General features: G+C 47.2%; 1 long non-coding RNA gene across 5 annotated transcripts in view; it reads right to left on the reverse strand.

Moving 5' to 3' along the window:
* Nucleotides 1-260: 260 nt before the first annotated feature.
* Nucleotides 261-20,752, reverse strand: part of LOC140582785 (uncharacterized) — a 31,984-nt gene continuing 11,492 nt past the window's right edge. For 4 of the 5 annotated variants that reach the window (XR_011985562.1, XR_011985563.1, XR_011985561.1 and 1 more), the window contains 2 exons: nt 14,191-20,680; nt 261-2,500 (listed from right to left, as the gene is read on the reverse strand). This is a non-coding gene — a long non-coding RNA (uncharacterized lncRNA). The remainder of the gene's footprint in view (nt 2,501-14,190; nt 20,681-20,752) is intronic. The other variant, XR_011985565.1, reaches the window with a different exon arrangement.

Consider the following 20,752-nt stretch of genomic DNA (forward strand, 5'->3'; position numbering starts at 1 on the left):
TATTGGCTGAAGAGTTTAGTTACACGTATGACGTGTGTATCTCAGGCAGTTCCAATGCGTAATCTGCTATTTCTCCCGAATATCACGTAAAGCTGTGAGAACTGGTTTTCAGTTAATTTACCTGGTAAAATAAAGTTTAAATAAATGACATAAATGCTCTAATAATACACGTAAGTTGGTGGTTTATTTATTGTTAGTTACTGTAATGTTGCGCTTGTTATGGAAATTTGGAGGTAGGAAGGAACAGATGAGTCCAATGGTTTAGCTTGGTTTCATTTATTGAGATATCTTTCTATGCGAGCTCGGGGAGACTCTCCACAGACAGTTCTGAGAAGTTCTCCAAATAGCAGACGCAGCTGCTTTCATTTTATATTGACAGACAAATTACCCTTCTCTGCAACCACAACCGGAAGACCCATGTCTCCTTTGCACATTCTATGCTCAGGACAAGCTTTTCGTCTAGCACAAGCATCTTATATTTACCATATATGGAATAAAAATTCATCTCTTGTCTAGCTTAACATGGGTAAGGTCTAAAACCCCCTCCCCAGTCTCTTGCATCTGTTTCTTCAAGCATAGCAACCTTATTTTGCAGCCTAACTTCCTTAGTAACCATCGGACATCATGCTTGGTGGTAATTTTCCACTACATTCCCCCCTTTGATACAAAATCATTCCTGTATCACACACTGATGTCGTCCTCGTCCGAGGAGTAAGGGTTCCCAGGAGCAGTCCATTCCAGCTGGGCATGGGAGGCAGCAGAACGTGCTGTCTGCTGCTTCGGCCTCTGTGGTGGAACGTCCTGCATAAGCTGTACCATCTGATGATGTGACGCCCGAGGATGAAATTGAGCCATAGTAGAACAACATGGTATACAGCATGGAACAAATAAGCACACACAGACAAGCAATAAAACAATAGGCAGAGCAGAGAGGATAATCAAGGTCCACTTCCCAAACCATGCCTGAAACACATTCAGGGGCCATGGCCATATGCCATTATCATGAGACTCCTGACTGTACAGTGCATGGGCTACCTCATGCATTTTGGCGATGGCCTGTGACAAAGTTCCGTTGTCCTCGTCATTTGGGGGAATGTACGTGCAGCAATGGTCTCCCACCATAGCGCAAACTCCTCCTTCCTTGGCTAGCAGTATGTCTAGGGCTAATCTATTTTGGGTGGTCATTAAACGGACAGCCGTGAGTTCCTCTTTCACTGCAGTGAATGCAACAATGGAGGCATTAACGAACTTGGCCAATTGGTAATGAGTGGTCTCTAATTGGTTCCAAACCTGTGTCATGCCGTAATGGGGAAACAGGCTCATTCCAAACTTTTGAAGCTTTGTATAGAGTTGATGCTCAGGTGGGGGAAAGTCATTATTATCTATATCTTTAAGAAAACGCTTCGTCCGGACATGGAGGGGGCCAGTGTGTCCTGTGAACACCCTATGCACTACGGCTTGTAGTTGCACAAGACCACAAACACCTACCCAATTAGATGGTAACCATAGGTAAATGGAGCTCCCACACTCCCAATACCAATCTTGACCCTTTGTGGTCAGCCAATTTTGCCACACCCTACCCCCAGGGAGTGCGGCATATATCCAGGGGTTTACGCGCTGGTGAACAGTGATATCCAGCCGGAATTGGGTAACATTCAATGCGGAGTGGTTAGTTATATCCTGATTATAGAAAAGTGACATGTTAATTCGGGAATCTTCCCCCTGGAAGCTATCAAACGGCACCCCGCTATTGGGGACATGACGTGAAATTATATTTTTACACTGTGAGGCGAGTAGGCACAGAGGACTTTGTCCGTCCTCTCGTGAAATTGGCGCACAGGACAAACCGACTAACCCCGGGCGATACTGTCATGTCCTGACTTTCCTGGGCGCGTGATGTTCTGGGTAGGCGCAAATATCAGTGCCACCATGCCTGACACAGTACCCGGAGCCGTCCGTAGGGGAAACGGCTGTTCCACTGAGTGAGGAATCAAAGTGCATACCAAACAATGACCAGAAATGCTTTGTTGCATCACCGAGAAATTTGCAAATTGCCAATACGAATTCAGTTGAGGCATATGATACGTTATTGTTCCTACACCCTTTTTATCATCTCTGCTTTCCTTTAGATTCACATGATCATACATATACCCTACATAAGCAATAATAAAACACAAAATTACACAACCAATAATAATGCTTATAGCTGGGGCCCAATACCCCAATCTATGTCTCCAAATCATAGTCTTTCAGGAGGACTAAAGATCTCTTGCAGTGTGACTGATGGACCCAGGAGGAGATACCGTCGACCTTCACGGCGTTAGGTGTAGAGAGAAGGACTTGGTATGGTCCCCGCCACCTCGGTTGATGCCAATGCTTCCGGCGCAGGTCCTTGATCAGGATCCACTCTCCTGGTCCTATGGTCTCTGGCTGATTTGGCTCCGGTCCGACCTGAGCAGCCCTGATCTGGCTATGGATCCTCTTCAAGGAAATCTGTAAACTAGACACATAGGTTAGTAAATCGGCATCAACAGTTTCTAACGTGAGCGTGCCTCCCGGGTATGGGAGCGGCATTGGTCTCCCGGTGAGCACCTCAAATGGAGCTAACCCCGTTCCACTAAGTGTTCTTCGGCTCATGGCCGTGAGAACAAGAGGTAAAGCCAATTTTCGCCAATTTTACTTTAATCGTCTGGTTTGCTCTTTCCACTATTCCACCACTCTGCGGGTGGTAAGCACAGTAGTGCTTTAGATCAATCCCCAGCCACTGACCTAGGTGACGAATGACTTGATTTGCAAAATGGGAGCCATTATCCGTAGTTAATTTTCCTGGTACTCCCCACCTAGGTAGTATCTCCCAAAGGAGGTTCTTTGCAACTGACAGGGCATCTGCTCTGCGACATGGAAAAACTTCCGGCCACCTGGAGAATAGATCTATGATCACTAGACAGTACTTGTATCCCCTACATGGGGTGAGCTCAATGAAGTCCATTTGTAAATGACGAAACGGACCTTCTGAAGGTTTCGTTACTGATTGTGTAACGGATACTGGCCTTCCAACATTGTGTTGGGCACACAGGTAGCATCTCTTTACGAATTCTTGGGCATAGGCAGAAAAACCTGGTGCAGCCCACCTTTTGGCCAGCATTTCTACCATGGCCGTTTTTGAAGCATGGTCTAATCCATGTGTCATTCGGGCCAGGCCCGGATATGCCGATTTTGGAATGAATGGTAACTGCGTCTCCCTCTGTCTCCATAGCCCATCTGGCCCTTTCACACCATCTTTCTTCCACTTCCCCAGTTCCCCCTCTGTCACACCCGACTGGACATCAAGGAGGGTGTGAGTGTCATGTAATACCCATGAAGGCATGAGCGCCACTGGGGCATCAGTGTGTAAGGCTGCCCTCTTAGCCCACCAATCGGCCCAGGAGTTACCAATGCTGACCGGGTCAGAGCACCCCGTGTGAGCCTTACACTTAACCTCAGCAATGGAGTGAGGCAGTTGGATGGCAGAAAGGAGGTCTCGGACTAACTCATGGTGCTGTATTGGTTTACCTGTGCTGGTGAGGAAGCCCCTCTGTTTCCAGAGGGCTCCATGGTCATGGCATACCCCGAATGCATACCTGGAATCTGTGAATATCGTGACATCCTCACCTGCGAACTGGCGGCAGGCCTGGGCTAGGGTGAACAGCTCGTGCAGCCTGTGCTGACCAGGTGGACGGTAACTTACCTCCAGACAGCAATTGGCCCTCTGACGCAACCACAGCGTAAGAGGTAGATGGGCTCCCATCAAGGAGCCTAAGGGAGCACCCATCCACAAAAATGAACTCAGAATTTGGCAATGGGTCTGCACCCAGGTCTGATCTAGGCTTAGCGAGGGATTGAGCAACCTCAACACAGTCATGAGGGGAGCCTTCCATTTCAGTGGGAAGAAGTGTGGCCGGGTTTATTGTGGAACACCTTTGGAGGGTCACATTGGAGAGAGTAAGCAGGATGTTTTGGTAGTGAATCAGACGCGCAGTGGTAAGTTGAGATGTTTTAGCCTGCATTATTAGGGCATGCACAGCATGCGAGGTGTGCACCACAAGGGGATGCATTTGGACTAAATCTGCAGACATGAGGACTGCCTCCGCAGTGGCTGCCACAGCTCTGAGGCAGGCTGGCAGAGAGCTGGCCACTGTGTCCAGACGTTTGGAATAATACGCAATGGGGCGCAACCTGTCACCATGAATCTGGCCAAAGACGGCGGTCATGAAACCACGCCGTTCATCCACATACAATTGAAATGGCTTGGAAAAATTTGGTACTCCTAAAGCGGGCGCATCGCATAGCGCTTGTTTAAGGTCAGAGAATGCCGTCTCAGCCTTAGTCGTCCAGTCCAGTCTGTCATTAGGTCAAAGTCCTTGTCCTCCATGCATAAGGTCTAGTAAAGGTTGGGATCTCTCAGCAAAATCCTGGATCCAGGGACGGCAGTAGCCGACCATTCCCATCCATTTCATCAATTGCCTTTTAGTATCTGGGATGGGGGCCTTGCGAATCCCTTCTACCCGTTTTAGACCTAGGCGTCTGCCTAGGTGATTGATGACATGTCCGAGATATTGAACCTCCTGTTTGACTAACTGCAGTTTTGCCTTTTGAGGCTTTATGGCTATTTTGGGCTAGAAACAGCAACAGCGCTTTGGTATCTTGCTCACAACTCTGCCTAGTGGTGGAACACAACAGCAGGTCATCTACATATTGAATTAGGATGCTGCCGCCCGGGGGCTTGAACCCCTCTAAGTTCTTTCCTAATTCTTGAGCATAAACGCTAGGTGACTCAGTGTACCCCTGGGGCATCACTGTCCACGTATAACGCTTGCCTCTAAAGGTGTGCGCAAACCAGTACTGTGAGTCTGGGTGAGCAGGGACAGAGAAAAATGCATTTGCTAGATCAATAACAGAAAACCACTGAGCCTGAGGTGGTATGGATGATAGGATAGTTACTGGATTAGGAACAATAGGTGCACGGGGATGTATGGCGTCATTCACCCCCCTCAGGTCCTGTACAAACCGCCAGGATCCATCTGCCTTCTTCACAGGCAGGATCGGAGAATTAACGGGGGAGTAGGGAATTTCCTTCAGAGCCCCCTTTTGTACCAGTTCTTGGTGCACCATGGTGATACCCTTCTCTGCCTCAGGTGAGAGTGGGTACTGAGCTTTTACTGGTCTGTGGTTGGACTTTGGCTGGACTTGCAGTGGTGCCGCAGTGCAGATTCTCCCAAAGTCATTCTTGCCACTTGCCCATAGGGTTTCTGGTATCTCAGACAGCCACTCAGGTTCAGTTGGTGGGGCTGGTAGGTTCGTGGTCTGGCGATGTTCTCCAGAGAGGAACGCTTCTCTCCTGAAATCTACTGTGAGGGAGATGGTATGTCTTTGAATGGTTCCATCAGTAGTAATACTTCGGCCATCCTCGACTGGAATCCAGTCTTGTCTGTCTTCGCAGTCTTTGATCCATGGGCCTAGGTCTTTCCATTGGTGGGCATCAGTTTTTCCCAGTGACACATGGAGCATATGATGATCGAAGATCCATGTACTTTGATCTTGGTTGAGCTGGACAGACATGCCGGCCATGGACGCGCTTACATACAGAAACTTCATTAACACGGTCTCAGGGGGTTTCTGTTCTTCCATGAAGAACATCATCCATTCCCTTATCTCATGGTCGCAGTGTGAACTATAGAGAGCCGTGCAATGGAGGATAGGGGGTTGTTCAAGTGAGTGTGGCACCTTGTCTCGACCAATGGTGTTATCAGTGAGGACCCATGCGGCGTAGCATGGCTTGCTTTTTTGGGAGACATACAATCCAAGTGGGCGAGAGGTCAGGTGGACTCCCCTCTCGTCCAAATCAATTTTGCATTGCAGTTTACATAGTAGGTCTCTGCCCAAAAGGTTAACTGGACAGTGGTTATTCAACAGGAAGGCGTGATGGACAGGACCGGACCTTGTGGCAATGGATAACGGAACAGTCTCTAACAAGGTGTGGGGTAGGCCAGAGGACCCCACAACTGTCACATGATTTCCAGACTTAGGGACTCCAGGGAGGTCTGTGTCTTTCACTGTGGACTTGGTAGCTCCTGTGTCCACTAAGAAGACAACAGCACGATCGTCAATCTCGAGGGTTATCGTGGGGTCCTCCCTTGATGTCTCTGTGAGGGACAGGAACTGGCCATTTCCTGGTCCCTCAGTCCCCTCGCCTCTTCATTGTGGGCCATCTGTACCCCACTGGGGTGGGGGCCCCTGACGGCTTCCTCCTCTTCCTCCCCTCTGTGGAGGCAGCCACTGTTGACCATTATTCATTTTTTTTTTTTTTTTTATTCCCTCCTCCACCCCCCCTCTGCGGGGGACTGTATCTATTTTTTTTTTTTTTTAAATCATTATTTATTTATTTATTTATTTATTTATTTATTTTATATTTTTATTTACTTCCTCAAAAGAAGGAGAGGGAGGGGGGGGACAAAGGAGAAGGAGGGAAGAGAGAGAGAGGGAGAGAGAGGAATGGAAAGAAAACAGAAAAAAAAAAAAACAAAAGAAAAACAAAAAAAAACAAAAAAACCAAGAAAAAAACAAAACAGATAATCTGCTTCCATGTCTGTTGAAAAGAGAAAGACAACATACAACATCTGTACTAATCACAACGACCATCAAACGTTAAATGTTGTTGAACAGCACACACAACCAGCCTTACAACCCATGCCCAGAAACAACAGCCGATCAAGACAGTGTGTGTCCGTGAGCACGTGTCCGTGAGCACCTGTGTGCACACCTGTGTGCACACCTGTGTGTCAGCGCGCTGGTGTTCCTAAGGTTTCTCCAAGTAATTGTCTAGTAGTGTGTGTGGGGAGCCACAGCCCCGCCCACCCAGGACATGAAGTCGACACGGGGGAGACCCGGGCCCCAGATATCCAGAGGCCCACCAGGGCACGGGAACCCCAGGAGGACCAACGCAGGGACAATTGCAGCCCCCACCGAGAAAAGGGCAGAGGAGCGCTCCGGAGGGGGGCCATCCGGCAGCCACATCACAGGAGCCACAGGGGGCCGTGGCGACGAGCACGCAGGCCCCGCCGGCGGCCGGCCACACCAGGGCAGACCGGACCCCGGGCCCAGAGATCCAAGGGACCCCCCACCCCCCAGCCAGGGCCCCGACAGAGCCGGAAGGGCCAGGCCCCGGCAGGCAACCGCCGAGAGTGAGCCAGCACACACCAGAGCATCCAGCCCCAGACATCGAGAACCACCAACGCATCGGCGGCCGGGGGCCTCATCCACCAGCAGGGAGTGTGGCGGGGGGTAATAGAGCCTGAGATGTTATTTCAGGTGGAGTCTAAGACCCAACCTGACACATACGTATAGACAGACAGGCACACACATACACAAGCATACGTTCCCACCCTCATGCACACATAAACAAATATTCACCCATTCGCCCAACATGAAGACACAGAAATGAACGCCGTACACACACTCACACTCCCCATATATACTCTATACTCCGAGATCTAGGCACCACCGCCCCCAGAGGGGCAATCCGCCACCAGACCTCGGAGATGGATCCCTTTTTTCCTCTGGCATGGGGACAAGAAGACCACCCCGGACCCCACAGCAGCCGAGAAGCCCACCAGCCCAGACCCCGACCGGACGGCCAGCTCCTCCCAGCCCCCGGCCCCAGATGGTGAACAGAGAACGGGGGTGTGAAAAGACCCCATGCTTCCCTCCGCCCGCTCATATGTGGTGTTGGTGCGTGTTGTTCTAAAGTGCTTTAAAACAGGGGAAGGGCATGGTGCTAACCACCCTCTGCCAATCAGCAGCTGGTGTCAGCTCGGCCCCTCCCCAGAACCCTCAATGTCTATATGCAACTTAAAATTGAGAAGTGGGCACTGGCACCAGAGGTAAGGCTGAATGAACAGACCGCCCTCTGGACGCCATTCCTTGTGCCCACCCCCAAGGCCCTAAATGTATGTGTCATGAGAGAGTAAGTAATGAGAGTGTCTAAGTTGTGATGTGTGATTGAGACACAGGTGGCCACGGGAGGACAGAGGAGGAATCCCCTGCATCCCAGCGACGCACCTGCACCTCAAAGCCCTATATGTGTGTTGGGGTGACGGAGCGGGAGGAGGGAAGCATTTAGGGATGGGGAGGAAAGGATCGGGGGGGGCAAAGTACCCCCCCTCTGGAGCCAGCCCCCCCGCTGACCCCCATAAGCACCCCCGTTCCCCGAAATCCACCCAGGGCGGGAGAGCCGAGGCCCATCCAGTCCGGGGGCCCAGAGCAGCGGCACCACCGGGCACCACAGAGCCCGGGGCAGCCAACCAGACCCCACCACAGAGGGAAAAACTACACCCACCCCACCATTCAGTCAACTCCCAGACTACATAAGACAACAGACACCCAGGTTTGGTCCATTCTCCTACTCTATTGGATTCCCCCCCACCCCCGCAGAGTGGATACCCCTAAGGCAGGGACCACCTGCGGGCAGATGGTAACAACCTCCCCACCAGCTAAAGAGGCCCCCAGCCCCTCCAATGCGCCGAAGGTCCCCGCGCCGGGGCAGGGCCCCAGTGCACGTGCCAGCCCACACCCCGGCGACCCACCCACCAGGACCCAAGCCCCCCCAGCCCAGCCGGAACCCCAGCCCGGAGGCAGAGCGCCCCCAGAACCCCAAGCCCGCCCCGGACCCACCCAGGAGCAGCACGGCCGCCAGGCTGGTACCCTACGTCCGCCGGCACAGGCTACCCCAGCAGCGCTGCATGCAGCCACCAGAAAGACGCCACGCAAGAGCCACCAAAGCCCCATCCAGGCCAGGACCGCAGTCCCAGCGCCGAACCCCCAGAAACCCCCCCCCCCCCCCCAGGGAACCCCCAGACACCCCAAGCCCATAGGCCCCCCCCCACACCAACAACAAAGACCGAAGCGGGACAAACCTGCGACCCCCCACCGCCACTAGGTGATGGAGCTGATCAAAGGAGCCCAGAGAGATTGGTCTAATGTGGCGGCAGAAGCTGTATCAAGACTAATATGGTCCAGCAAACTCTCTCTATATTGGTTGATATTAAGGTTATTTTTATTTTTCCAGTTCATGAGGACAGTCTTCTTAGCAATGCATAAAGCGGTGAAAGCCATGTGGGTTGTGTTAATCTCGGTAGTGACACCATCTAAGTCACCCAACAAGCAGACTGAAGGAGAGGCTGGAATGGTACATTTCAGACACTTTGATAAGTCCTCACAAATCCTGCGCCAAAACATCTGAACAGGTGGACAGAACCAAAGAGCATGGATGTAATTGTCAGGTGTATCCCCTTGACAGTGTGAGCAGTTGTTAGAAGATGTAAAACCCATCCTGAACATCCGATGCCCTGTATAGTGCACTCTATGCAGGATTTTGTATTGTATTAATTGTAAATTGGGACTTCTAATCAGTTCAAAGGTTTTTAAGCATGTCTTAGACCAGAAATTGTGGTTCCAGCTGATTGATAAATCTGCCTCCCATTTTGCAATAGGAAGGGATATTGAGTCATCCATTTTAGAAAGTGTCCTGTATATTTTAGACAGTAATTTGGGGGTTTTGAGATTAAGGAATTCTGCCACCCTTGGTGGTATTTGTAATTTGATTTGAGTAGACTTGAATTTCCTTTTTACTATAGATTTAACTTGTTGATATTCTAAAAATCTATTCTTGTTAATCCCATGTCTTTTAACTAATAAGTCAAAGGGGATAAAGTCTATTTCTTCAAATATATGTTCCAAGTATTTAATACCTTTACAACTCCAATCCGGGAAATTTATGATATTATTGTTTAGTAGTATGTCAGGGTTGTTCCAGATGGGAGTACGTTTGCATGGGATTAATGAAGACTCAGTCATTTTAAGAAACTCCCACCATGCTGTCAGAGAAGAGCTGATGCTGATGCTTTTGAAGCATTCATGTCGTTTAATGTTTGAGCTAATGAATGGTAGATCCGAAATGTCTATGTTATTGCATAGAGCCTGTTCTACGTCTAGCCAAGGTTCATCTAAGAAGGTATGTTTTAGCCATCCTGAGATGTTTTGAAGCCTGTTGGCTAAGAAGTAGTGGTGAAAGTTAGGCAGATCTAGTCCTCCTTTGTCCTTGGTCCTTTGCAGCGTTTTTAGGCTAATACGCGGTGGTTTATCTTTCCAAAGGAATTTAGAGATGGCGGAGTCCAGAGATCTAAACCAGTCAGGTGATGGTTTACTTGGAATCATTGCAAACAAATAATTAATTCTTGGTAACACCATCATTTTTATTGATGCAACCCTTCCCATGAGTGATATGGGCAGGGACTTCCATCTAACCAGCTCATCCTCTACCTTCTTTAAAAGTGGGATGTGGTTTAATTTAGTTAAGTCTGCCAGCCTAGGTGAAACATTAATACCTAAATATTTAATATCCCCAGATTGCAGTGGAGTGGAGGAAGAGTTCTGAAAGGAGCAGTTAATTTGAAGAACTGTAGATTTTAACCAGTTTATTGAATAATCTGAGACTCTTGAGAAAGAGTTTATTAATGTAATTACCTCAGAGAGAGTGGTTTGTGAATGCTGGAGAAAAAGTAACACATCATCCGCATAAAGACTGACCTTATGTTCCACATTCTTGCATTGCAACTGGACAGTGGTTATTCAACAGGAAGGCGTGATGGACAGGACCGGACCTTGTGGCAATGGATAACGGAACAGTCTCTAACAAGGTGTGGGGTAGGCCAGAGGACCCCACAACTGTCACATGATTTCCAGACTTAGGGACTCCAGGGAGGTCTGTGTCTTTCACTGTGGACTTGGTAGCTCCTGTGTCCACTAAGAAGACAACAGCACGATCGTCAATCTCGAGGGTTATCGTGGGGTCCTCCCTTGATGTCTCTGTGAGGGACAGGAACTGGCCATTTCCTGGTCCCTCAGTCCCCTCGCCTCTTCATTGTGGGCCATCTGTACCCCACTGGGGTGGGGGCCCCTGACGGCTTCCTCCTCTTCCTCCCCTCTGTGGAGGCAGCCACTGTTGACCATTATTCTGGGGACAATCCTTTCTCCAATGATCTTGTTTTCCACAGAGGAAACATCCCTCTTGGTCATCACCCCGGGGTTGGGTGCGGTGGAACTGTCTCTGGTCTCGACTGCTAAAGCCGCCTCTTTCTCTCGGGGTTCGGCCCCTTCTGTTGTTAGGTCCACCCCGGTGGTATTGGAGCTGGGCTTGGGCTAACTGGAGCTGGGCCAGTTGCAGAGTCGAGGCCTGCCTCTCTTTCTGGTCCTGGGTTACCTCTTCTGCATGTATAGCGTGACGTCTTAGTTCTTGCCATTCTGCCTGACTCCATCCCAGGCATGTGGTTTTCACCATCTGCTGGACCTTGGGTCGGAGACCCGCCACAAAGAGCGTCTTCATGGCGTTCCTCCTTGCTTCGTCATTGTCGATCCCAGAGTGGTCTTTCATTAGCCCATCCAAACGTGCTTCCCACTGGGAGACGGTTTCTCCAGATCCTTGTTTTTCCTTTTGGATTTTGTTCCAGTCTGGAGTCTCCTTATATTTTTCCTTAATTCTGGTTCCCAGTGCTGCCATGTCTGCAGTGAATGGATTAGCCCGAGTGTTCATGGTATTTCCTCCAAAATCAGTGTTCACTGCGGCCCAGTCACCTTTCAGCTTCCTCCGGAGAACTTGTTCCCATTCTCTTCCACTGGGTTGGTAAATTCCATCCAATGCAAGGACTTCATCCCAGAAAAGGGGCCCTCCCATTTTGTTTGGGTCTGGCAGACTGTTGACCACCTCCTTCAGTTCACTTAGATCCCAGTTCCTCTGCACCTGTACCATCCTGTCGTCTCTGGGGTTTGGCATTTCCACCAAGGGGAACTGTCTTGGCACTCCAACAGTTGCCCTTTGCTCTTCAGTCAGAGGCTGTTGCATGCGTTGTTGAATACACTCACTCCTTCGAGGAGGAGTGTCTTCTTCATCTTCTGCCGAATCTGCAGCTCTTGCGGCTTGTGCTGGTGAGTATGCAGGGGGCGGATCCTGTCTCGCTGGAGGTGGCAGGATTTCCTGAGCAGGGGGAGTTGGCGGCGCTGAAGGGAGGGGTGGGTAGATGCACCTGTCTTCCGCTTTCTTTTTTTTTGCCTCTATCTTCTTTCTCTTTTAACAACATATTCAGACTTTGTTGTGCTTGGACTGCCTTTGCTTTTTCCTCGCCTATTTTTTTCATGATTCCCTCATTCTTGCGTCTCTCAGCCTCTATTTCGATCTGTCTTGCCACATTTTCCCACATTTCCAAACATTCCTCTTCACCTTCAGTACTTCTACAACATCCACAACAGCCTTCTCGCTTCTTTATCTTTCTTCTTACCATCCTTATTTTCGCAGGGTCGAAAGACCCATCTCTTGGCCACTTGCCACCTGTCCTTTTCGCCCACATTTCACACATCTCTGAAAAGTCCTTTCCAGTTCTTTCCTCTACTGCTTCCCTACATGTTTTACCCCGTAGTAAACCCTTATTTCCCTTATCACGTTTTCGCATTTCCCTTTCAAATGCTGTTTCACCTTCCGGATCATAAGCCGGATCAGGAGCCCAATTTGACTTGCTACTGCTATTTCCCATTTTGTCGCACCAGACTTTCAGTACTGATTTTTTTTTTTTTTAAAGATAGGTTACTTAACAAACATGCACAGAATATGTTAGACAAGCCAGTCTTCTTTGCATAAAGAAAAAAAAAAAAAGAAGGTAAACTTGTTTTCTTTGCAGGGAAAGAATATATATATATATATATATATATATATATATATATATATATATATATATATATAAAATTGTCACACAGTAGAAAACTTCTATGCCTGTGTTATTCTGCAAAGCAAGTTCTTCATTGCAACAATGCAGACTTTTACAAAAGACTTATCACAAAACAGTTATATTTGTATAATTTATGTATGCCAAATGAAGGGTGGCATGGTGGTGCAGTGGTTAGCACTGTTGCCTCGCACCTCTGGGATCTGGGTTCGGGTCTCCGGCTGGGTCACATGTGTGTGGAGTTTGCATGTTCTGCCCGTGTCGTCGTGGGGTTTCCTCCAGGTACTCCAGTTTTCCCCCACAGTCCAAAGACATGCTGAGGCTGATTGGCGTTGCTAAATTGCCCTTAGGTATGCATGTGTGAGTGACTGGTGTGGGAGTGTGCCCTGCGATGAGCTGGCCCCCCATCCAGGGTTGTTCCCTGCCTCGTGCCCGTTGCTTCCGGGATAGGCTCCAGACCCCCCGCGACCAAGTAGGATAAGCGGGTTGGACAATGGATGGATGCCAAATGCACATCCCAGTAACATAAATCTCAATTCAGGGTGCAGTTCTGGTAATAGTGACAAAGCAGTCGTGGGGATAATCAACAGTACACGGAGGTCTTTGTTTCAGCCTCTCCATTGAACTATATGTTTGCAGAACCTTTTACACCTTAATTTCTGCTTAATTTTTTTTTTTATATTTATGAGCTAATTTATTTGATATTCTTGACTTGTCAGGTTTCTAATTTCACACTCGGCACACTCATCCAAACCACAAGCCTTACACATTCATACCGTGCACGTTGCATTAATACAATCTTATTTTATCTAGTCTGCAGACAAAACACATTTCCCATCTCGCCGGACGTGATACAGATATTTTACAACTCTCTCAGTCGAACCTGGATATTTTACGACTCTCCCAGTCGAACCTGGATATTTTACGACTCTCCCAGTCGAAAACCTGGATATTTTACGACTCTCCCAGTCGAACCTGGATATTTTACGACTCTCCCAGTCGAACCTGGATATTTTACGACTCTCCCAGTCAAAAACCTGGATATTTTACGACTCTCCCAGTCGAACCTGGATATTTTACGACTCTCCCAGTCAAAAACCTGGATATTTTATGACTCTCCCAGTCAAACCTGGATATTTTACGACTCTCCCAGTCAAAAACCTGGATATTTTACGACTCTCCCAGTCAAACCTGGATATTTTACGACTCTCCCAGTCGAACCTGGATATTTTACAAATCTCCCAGTCGAAAACCTGGATAATTTACGACTCTCCCAGTCGAAACTGGATATTTTACGACTCTCCCAGTCGAAAACCTGGATATTTCTTTACCTTCAGAAAGATACCGCAACAAATTTTCTATTCCACAAAATTTGTCCTACCTTTCAGTCCGGTCGGAGTGACGGGGGACCGCAGGCCTCAGGAACTGTGATGGGTCAGGCTAAAATTCTCTGTCCTCGACTCCAGACGGGTACCTCGTCGTCCTACTAGGACTCGCGTCCTTCTGATGGTCCTGGTGGTCCCCGTGCAACCGAATCCTGGACGAGCACCCCAAGTCTGTTATGAAAATTTGGAGGTAGGAAGGAACAGATGAGTCAAATGGTTTAGCTTGGTTTCATTTATTGAGATATCTTTCTATGCGAGCTCGGGGAGACTCTCCACAGACAGTTCTCAGAAGTTCTCCAAATAGCAGACGCAGCTGCTTTCATTTTATATTGACAGACAAATGACCCTTCTCTGCAACCACAACCGGAAGACCCATGTCTGCTTTTGCACATTCTATGCTCAGGACAAGCTTTTCGTCTAGCACAAGCATCTTATATTTACCATATATGGAATAAAAATTCATCTCTTGTCTAGCTTAACATGGGTAAGGTCTAAAACCCCCTCCCCAGTCTCTTGCATCTGTTTCTTCAAGCATAGCAACCTTATTTTGCAGCCTAACTTCCTTAGTAACCATCGGACATCATGCTTGGTGGTAATTTTCCAGTACACGCTGCTTTATTTGGTTAATCGTCCAGTCTGTGAAGAAGGCATTCAAGTAAGAAATGCATTGTAGTATGACTCATTTCCTGGGACGTACAATTTATATTAGGTCAGCGTTCACGGTTCGACTTCTGATATTCAGATCAAGTTCTAGGTCAAACTGGTTTGTTCGACTTTCAAGAAATTCGACTTTTAGTGAGTTCGAGAACTGAGGTACTACTGTATATACATTTCGCATTAGATAAAAAAAAAACACATTTTTACACACGTATGCCCTATACCCTTGAAAGAGTAATAAATAATATTTTCACAGATCAACACTTAAAACAATAATAATTTGTTTTGATTAAATATATGTTTAGTAACATATCACTTACACTTAACAACGGCAGTGCCCAGAGAACCAGAGGAGCCGACCAAACCCTGCACATCGCCCAGCCCTGCCGGACACACAGCGGAGCCGCCAAGGTTGAATAAGCCACGCAAGTGTCCCCACCACTCCCATCCAAAGGCCTTTCTCATGTTATTTCCCAGGTTTCCCATTTTTATGTAATGTAAGAGATGCTGGTCCGGACCAATAAGTAGAAAAGTAAGCTATCCAATGGATGGATGGATAAATTCTTTGATCGTCTTTAGTTATTCTGGTAGTAATTGTTGATCTTCAGATTTATGAATATCAAACAGGAAAGTAACTACTTCCCTTTTTTTCTTGCTAAAGCCTTTCCCTGGTTCGGAATGGACATTGGTGGGACCCTTGCAAAACTAGTCTACTTCGAAACAAAGGACATAACAACAGAGGAGGAACAGGAAGAAACTGAAAACCTTAAAAACATCCGCTCTGTTTGACCTCTAATGTGGCTTATGGCTCTACCGGCATCCGGGATGTCCACCTGGAAATGAAGGGTCTGGAGCTGTGTGGCCGAATGGGGAACCTGCATTTCATTCGTTTCCCCACCCAAGACCTCCCTGCCTTTCTGCGAATGACCCGTGACAAGCAGTTCTCTAGGCTCCATAAAACACTGTGCCACGGGTGGTGGGGCCTACAAGTTTGAGGCTGATTTCCAAACGGTGAGTTCAGCTGATGTTTCTGACTCAGATTTTTACAATGTAATGCGATTCACTTTGTCTTTGAAAAGGGGAAATTTCCAGAGGAAATCACAAATCCTATTATCAGTTTTGTTTTCCCCCTAACCCCTTCAGATTGCTGGTCTACAGCTCGTGAAACTGGATGAGTTGGATTGTGTCATCCGTGGGGCCCTGTACATGAACTCCAGTGGACCCTCCGAGTGTTTCTACTTGGAAAATCCAACTCATCCAGAGCAGTGCTTCCTCAAAACTTACTCACTGGAGAACCCTTACTCATTCCTTCTTGTCAACATCGGGTCTGGGGTCAGCGTTCTCGCAGTCCATTCCAAAGATAATTTCAAACGTGTCTCTGGAACAAGGTGAGCTAGGCTCTGATGATAATTTTTATATCTTCTAAAGCTAACATTGATATAACAGTTTGATTAATGTCTGGCTTTCAGTCTCGGTGGAGGGACTTTCCATGGGCTGTGCTGTCTGCTGACGGGTTGCTCCACGTTTGAGGAAGCACTGGAGATGGCCTCACGTGGGGAGAGCACACGAGTAGACAAACTGGTGCGGGACATATATGGGGGCGACTATGAGAGGTTTGGTCTCTCAGGCTGGATTGTGGCCTCCAGGTAGGATGTGGTCATATAATATAGTGTAAGTCAGCCTAGAATGACCTGCAACCCCGGCCCTGACACAAGGCTTAAAATTGTGCTCAAGCAATGTAATACTGTAAGAAGTCACAAGAGCAAGGAAGGATGCCTGGAGGTGCTGGGTGCTGAGTAATCTGAAAAGCAGCTGTCGTTCAGTAACCCTCAGTCATATTTAAACCTAGAGGTATTAGCAATAACCTGCATGATACCTGAAGCTGCAGGATTAACCAAGACATGTCAGAGAAGAAAAAAATAGGGTTTATTTAATGCTGTGTACTCTTTGTTTCAGTTTTGGAAACATGATTTCCAAAGAGCAGCGCGATTCAGTGTCCAAAGAAGACCTGGCCAGGGCAGCATTAGTTACCGTCACAAATAACATCGGCTCCATCAGCAGGATGTGTGCCTTGAATGAGGCAAGCCTTTGTCACAGCTTACACACTAGGGTGGGGTGAAAAAAATCAAAATTTCCAATAGCAATTTCCAATAGTGCGGAAAAGTTGTCACTGGACCTCATTATTAAACGTGCAAAATATCTTTGAAATAGGTTAATATTTTCAGGCTCTGCAACGCGATCGAAGTTTTCACCTTTAAGTTTTTCCCCCCCCTATTTTAGCTGTAAAAAGGGCAGAAAATGTTAAAGGGTAAAATCGATCTTTGGACGTACGAATCAATCTTTAAGAACTATTATGAGAATCGATTAAGAATCAGAGAATCGATTTTATCGACACAACACTATAATCATCTTGAAATCTCCACACACATCCCAATTGTAGCTATCGTGGTTGACCTTTTGTAGCAAAGTCTTAACATTGTTATAGTCTTCTTCCAAGTGTAGACTGTGCCAGACTGGTATGGAAGGATGCTGATTTCCATTATGAAGTAGTACAGCCTTCAAACTCCTTGTAGAGCTGTCAATAAACAGTCGCCATTGGTCCGGTTGATGTGTGACAACAATTGCTTCAAACAGTCCCATCACTTCCGAACAGAAGCAGAGTGATTCATCAACTGTAAAGTACTGAGCATACTTAGTATGTCTCTTTCGGTACTTCGAAATTCTCACACTCGGATCCAAAAGATTCCATTCTTTCAATCTGGATGCAAGCAGTTCTGCACCTGCTTTAGGAAGGTTCAGATCTCTGACTAGATCATCAAGTTCCTGTTGGTTTTGAAAGTGAGGTTCACCAGATTGCCAAGCTTCTCCCGCTTCTTCATACTCATCGCCCTGATCCGACACTTCCATGTTGGCTTCATCTGTTGTTGGTGGGTCTGGAATAGGCAAATGTTCATCATGTGGCACTGGTGCAATAGGAGATGGTATATCAGGATAGACTAGCTTCTTGCTGTCCTGTGGTTTCTTATAAACAGCAATATCCACCATGTAGAAGTAGCAGTCATTCAGCTGGTTTCTTGGCTCTCTCCAAATTCTAGGGACTGCAAATGGCATACTTTTCCTGGTGCCTCTTAACCACCCTTCCAATGTTGATTTGCAGCAGCCACATATAACATGAGGGGCCCAGGATTTGTCTTGGTCCCCAATGGGCATTCCAAAATACTTCTCATAAGGTTGGTAATACTTTGTGTCCCTTAATATCATACATTTCATTTGAGCAGGACCAATATAATATCCACAAACGTAACAGAAACAGTCAGCTGGTAATTAAGTGTCTAGAAGACATTTTCATCTACATGTAGACCAAAAAAACAATATATTAATATGCAAAAAGGTATAACAAAAGACCATGTCAGCCGACCCGCCAAGTTTAGTTTTTCCTAGAAATGACGTTTCTAAGTAAACCCTTGATTGATTGAATCATTATTTTTCTCGATTTGTAAACAAACCACCTAGAAGATCACGTCAGACTTGCGTCTTTCCTAGAACGCCCGCACATCAATCTGTCCCGCTGAATTCTGTTTCCATGGAAATGGCTATGACACAAAGTATACAGTTACGTAGTCAGTAGCTGTATATGCAGTAAATGCTAAGGCACATGCAGAGTTCTGGCATTATCACTGTTGTATGCTCATCTTCTGCAATCTGAGTAAATTCTTGGTTGTTGCAATGGCTCCAATTGTGCTTGTCTGGCTCTGCCTTTTGCATTGCTTCCTTCCCTTTGCCCACACCTGCCTGCAGTGTGATCCGCTGGAGCAACTAATGCATAACTAATTTTTAAAAGCATTCTCCAATGCATCAGTGGATGATGATGAAATAATGCGCTATTTAAACTACAGCTTTGCAAAGAGCAGCAGATACTCCTATGGAGTAATAAGTAGGTGTGTGTGTGTGTGCTGTCTTCTCGACAAGCAACAATGATAAAGCATCCTAATAATTTCATAATTAAATAACTAAACGATATATTTTTTCATCACCTGGGCTTTGTTTTGCACTGGTGGTACAATAACTAATGGTGTCTGACCTATAACATTTGTCCAAGATGCCACCACACTGTCCAGAGCGAGTGAGGAGTATCGGACAGAGATCGCCATGCTTCTACGTGACGTTTCTCTCCATACTGGTAAGACAGTTCACTAGTCACACAGCAGCCTATTGTGGAGTTATTAATGCCCTTACTGCACCCCAGCCCGCATGTGTGATACTTCTCTGGAGCTTCTTCAAACACATGCGCATGTGTGGGAATTTCTGCCAGCGAGGCAAATATATGCACTACACTGCACATTTGCACCATACTGCACACATGCACAAAATCAAACAGTTTTATCCACTATTTATATTGTACTGTGTTCATGTCATGCATGCATTAATTGTGTTTGTATTTCTTGGGCCCAAGGGATACCAGATGTCAATGCACTGGGTACTTGTACATGAACATGCTAACAATAAAGAATATTTGAGTCGTGACTTTTGAGTCTTGAGAAATGAGTGCTTCTCTGTCCAGAACAAGAATGAAGGAACGTCATCAATGACATGATGGACAAAGGGAGAAGAATTCTACAGATTTATACATCTAGAAACCTTTGTCCATACAGGTACAGACTTTTGCTCTCATGTTATAACGGTTTGCAGTCTATTAGTGTCAGTAGGAAATGACATATGCATTACTTCCTGGTGGTTTTCTTGCAGGTCTTTGCCCAAACAGTTGCGGTAAGTAAGGTTCTTTTTATTATCTTTTTCATTCAGCAAAGACTTTATGCTGTTTGTTTTCCCTATACTTGTGACAGACTGTACTTGTGAATCTTGCTTCAATAAGAGCAGAGCTCCATAGGTATTCAAAGCTGTCATTCTTTCAGCTTGTTCTGTACACGTCTGGATGTTTTCTTCCCAGTGTTTCTCTCCCACCCTCCACCATGCAGGGTTGCAGTATCAGAGAATGATCAACTGTCACACCTGTGCCTCTGAGATACGCACCTGTCCCCCTCCACCCGACCAGAATACCTGTGGCAGTGAGTGATTGTGACACTTCTCCATCCATCTGTCTGTCTCTCCATATCTGTACACACAAATGCACAGTATGTCTTCCTTTCTGCTCTGCTCCTCTTTTTTGTTTGCTACCGCACATCACCAGCAGGGTAGTATTAATTTTTCTGTCTCCGCCTTGGTCAGAGCGCCACCTGGAAGCAGAGGAGGGAAGCTCTGCAGTCCTGGACTGCTCTTTTCCTTGGCACAACTTGGTGGAAGGAGACAAGCTGTACCAGTTCTCAGCCAGCTCTTCATCAAGTATGGTGCTGAATCACATAAACTTGGACCAGCAAGGATTGTACCAGTGCCATTTACTGGACAGCAACAAGAAGGTTTTGACCAGCTTGAAATACCGGCTGACTGGTGAGGTTTCCATCCAGTTTATATTGAAACTGCATTTGGCCCAGTTTTAAAGCACTGGTTGTCCAACAGTAGTGTCCCCTCTGTTTCTTCTCAGTCAAACCTTCAGCCCCCACCTTCACCACACCTGCGCCCACGCCTCCCACGCTTCTGCCCAACAGTGGCAGCATCACTAAGCTTCCCAAAGAGTTGCTTGCTGCATTTGTTGCTGCAGTGATTGCTTTCCACAGGACAGTAAATGATCATCTGACTCCCAGTCAGAGCAGTTTCATCCCTGAGTGAGCAGCAAACTCTAAGAACAGCGTGTAGGATTCTGCAGGACCCCTCCCATGCTCTGTTCCCGGAGACTGAGTGGCTCCCCTCAGGACGACGGGTCCGCTGTCCCAACTGCAGGACACAGAGGACAAAAAAAAAAAGAAAACTTTAAGCAAAATTACATCAGTTTTACAATCACAGGTA

Source organism: Paramormyrops kingsleyae, chromosome 25 (assembly GCF_048594095.1).
Source record: "Paramormyrops kingsleyae isolate MSU_618 chromosome 25, PKINGS_0.4, whole genome shotgun sequence".
Taxonomy (NCBI): Eukaryota; Metazoa; Chordata; class Actinopteri; order Osteoglossiformes; family Mormyridae; genus Paramormyrops; species Paramormyrops kingsleyae.